Source organism: Sciurus vulgaris, assembly GCF_902686455.1.
Source record: "Sciurus vulgaris genome assembly, chromosome: 3".
Lineage (NCBI taxonomy): Eukaryota > Metazoa > Chordata > Mammalia > Rodentia > Sciuridae > Sciurus > Sciurus vulgaris.
This window is the reverse complement of record NC_136463.1, coordinates 154,005,885-154,009,851: the sequence shown is the minus strand read 5'-3', so window position 1 is coordinate 154,009,851 and position 3,967 is coordinate 154,005,885.

Sequence of the window (3,967 nt, the reverse complement as noted above, 5' to 3'; positions counted from 1 at the left end):
TGGATGGAATTGGAGAATATCATGCTAAGCAAAATAAATCCCAAAGAACCAAAGGTCAAATGTTTTCTTTGATATGCAGAAGCTAATTCACAATAAGGGTGGGGGAGGGAAGAATAGAGGTAATTTAGACTAGACAGAGGGATGTGAAGGGAGGGGAGGGGGCAGGGGGTAAGAATAATAGTAGAATGAATTGGACATTATTACCCTATGTGCATATATAATTACATGATCTATGTAACTCTGCATCATGCACAACTAGATGAATGAGAACTTATACTCCATTTATCCATGATATGTCAAAATGTATTCTACTAAAAAATGTATTCTACTGTCATGTATAAACTAATTAGAACAAAGTAAAAATATATATGTAAAAAGATTGTTATAGCTCTGAATTCTTTTGCATGTCTATAAATTTTTGACATTTCCCCCTGTTTTAAAAAAAAGATGGGGATTTTAATAGGGATCGTGCTGAATCTGCAGGTTGCTTTAGGTAGTATACACAATAGATTAAATATTTGTGTTCCCTTTAAATTTGTATGTTAAAAACCTAATCCCCGGTGTGATGATGTTATTTGAAGGTAGGGCCTTTATGAGGTGATTAGGTCATGAGGATAGAGTCCTCAAAAGTGGGATTAGTGCCCTGTGGAAGAAGCCCCACAGAGCCTCTTTACCCTAACACTAAGTGAGGACACAGCAAGAAACTTCTGTGAGCCAGAAAACAGGCCCTTGCCAGCTACCAAATCTGCTGTGCCTTAGTCTTGGAATTCCCAGCCTCTAGAAATGTGAGAAACAAGTTTCTGTTCTTTATAAACAGCTATTGATTGGTCCATGGTGTTCTGTTTTAGCATATCAATTGAACTAAGACACTGGATATGCGCAGATTTATTTCTGGGTTTTCTATTCTGTTCCATTGGTCTGTATGTTTGTTTTTACTATTTTTGATTACTGTAGATTTGCAATGTATTTGAATAGTAAAGACCACAGCTAGGGGCTAGGGTTGTGGTTCAGTGGTAGAGCACTTGCCTAGCATGTGTGAGGCACTGGGTTTGATTCTCAGCACCACATAAAAAATAAAAATAAAGACTCATCCACAACCAAATACATATATATAAATATATATAAATAGAGAGAGAGAGAGAGAAAGAAAAGAAAAACCCACAGCTAACGTGATAGTCAATGGTGAGAAAATTTATATATGCCTTTGCTATGCTGAGGCACTTTTCTTCTACTCCAAGCTTGTTGAAAGTTTTTATCATGAAAGGATGTTGCATTTTATTAAGTGCTTTTTCTGCTTCTATTGAGATGATCATGTGATTTGTGCATCCTTTATTGTATTAATGTGGTGTTAAGCTTTAATTGATTTTCATATGCTGAACCATCTTTGTAACCCAGGGATAAATCCCACTTGGTCATGGTGCCACTGAATTCACCTGGCTAGCATGTCATTGAGGTTTTTTGCATTTGTATTCTTCACAGTTAGGCTTTTTTGTGATGCCTGTGTTTGACTTCAATATCAGGGTAATTTTGACCACATAAAATGAGTTTGAGAAAAATTGGCATTACTTCTTTAAATATTGGGAGAATTTGCCAGCGATACCATCTGATCCGCAGCTTTTCTTTATTTTAAGACTTCTGATTCAATTGATAGTTGAGCTCTTTTCATTTTTGTTAAGTAGAAGTCTATCACAATTGATTCAATCTCCATATGAGTTATAGGTCTGTTCAGACTTTCTGTTTTTTTTCTTTTTTTATTAATTTTTTTTATTTTTGCAGACTGCATTTTGATTCATTGTACACAAATGGGGTATAACTTTTCATTTCTGTGGTTGTACACAATGTAGATTCACACCATTCTTGTAACCATACATATACATAGGGTAATACTGTCTGTCTCATCCTACCGTCTTTCTTTCCCCCACCCCCTCCCACCCCATTTTTCTCTACACCATCCAAAGTTCCTTCATTCTTCTTGCCCCCCCACCCCCCCTCGTTATATATTGTCATCCACTTATCAGAGAAAAACAATTGGTCTTTGGTTTTTTGGGCAGACTTTCTGTTTCTTAATGATCAGTCTTGGACCCTTTTTCTAGAATTTATCCACTTCTTCCAAGTATGCAGCTTGCTGGTGTATAATTGTTCATCGTGTAACAGTGGACCACTTCATCTTTTCAACACAGCCCTTGCTGCTTCTTTTAAAAGAGACATGTTTTTCTTTTCCTCTTCTCCCCTTTCCTGCTCCCTAACCTGGGGGCAGGGAACAAGATTAACTTGAATTATCTCTTCTCCACAGGAAGGAGATTCATCAGAAGAACTAGGAAGTGACTGTCTCCTGCATGAACAACTGAATTTCGACCACACCATAGGGGCATTCCGAGGACGGCCTGTTGGGGCACATCTGGAATGTAGCCTTTGAATAACTCCTTTAAAAACCCTCTGTTTCCCCTGATGGGTAGAATCAGAGCCAGTAGGACAGAAGTCCCCTGTGTTTCTCCTTTGCTAGAAAAATAATAAAACTTGTTTTTCCTTTTTCTCAAAACCATGTCCTCATTATTGGAGCAGCATCAGGGACAAGGACTGAGCTTTCAGTAACAAAATTGACACCCCGGATGAAAACTGAGAGCAGCCCCTGCTCCAACTTTCCTGGGCAGGCCTGGCACTCCAAGCAAGCTCACTACCATTCTGAGGATGTAAGGTGGACTTTTTGAGAGTTGACTGCTGGAAAGGTAGGAGAAGGGCAAGTGTGCCTTAGGTTGAGCCAGAGGAGCTCTTCTTGTGAGTAAAGGGAGGGACTGAGGGAACATCCCAGCAGCTGCCAAAGCCCCTTTTGCTTCCAGGAACTCCCACCTTCCTTTCCTGAAGTGTATGGATTTTTTCCATCTTGGTCTACTTTGAGAAAAAGAAAACCAAAAACAGTAAAGTTGCAATGCCTTAGCCATTTGGTAAGCTCACCCCATGTGCAAATGGAGAACTTTGATTTTACACATCTGGTTCCCCTTTGTGGGAACATCTGGTCCTCTCATGGGGACATCTATGGTACTGCTGGTTTGGAAGTCACAGTTAAGCAGGAGAAGAGAACTTGGGGGAATTTTTCCCTCTCTGGTCTGTCTGTTTTAAAGGTTCTCATCTATCAACCATGGTTTGGGGGATCCTCTGTTTATCTGTCTTTATGTTGTTTTGTTTGTTTGTTTGTATCTATTTCTGGTCCTTTAAGGCATGGGCAATACTGTGTTGATCCTATAGATCATTTCTTGGGAAAGATCCTGGCAGAATGGACCATATGGATATAAACCTATGAATATAAACCTATCTAAGAAAAAAATGATGTTTTACTGTAACAATTGGTCTTTCAATGGTTTTCTGCATTATTGTACAATCTTGCAGTTACAGTTGGTCTGTCAAAGATAAAATAAGTGAAAGATTCTGCATGTACAGGCACGTATGCAATTAAGGAGTTTAGACAGTCAAATACTACTTTGGATGCAAAAAGGTGCTGCCTCTAATGTGTGATTATAGCAGGACACCAAAGAAAGGATTTAAAATATTTTTTTTTACCAAGATCTGACAGTTCACGTACTACTTCTCAGCCTGGCCCCAGGCGACTGCAAATCTTCCTGCTGTGGGTCAGGGACACCAGTCCCAGGATAAAGGGGAAAAAAAAAAAAAAAAAAAAAAATCCCAGGAAAGCTGCCTGGTCTATAGAGAAATGGGCAGAGGACCTGGCCTGTGCCTTGCTTTCCAACCACTCTTTGCCCATGGAAATAAAATGGGAGTTTGAAAACAGGGCTCAGTTCACTGCTTCTTCAGACAAATGAAATCTATGTTGGTTGTAGGTCTCACTGATTTTCTTTCTGTGTTCTTGTCTCATGAGTTCAAAGAATGAAATCCATGGATGGTGGCAGAGGACAAAAATAAAAGAAATAAAATTAGTTTTTTAATGAAAGGAAAAAAGGTGGAACTCCCTGTG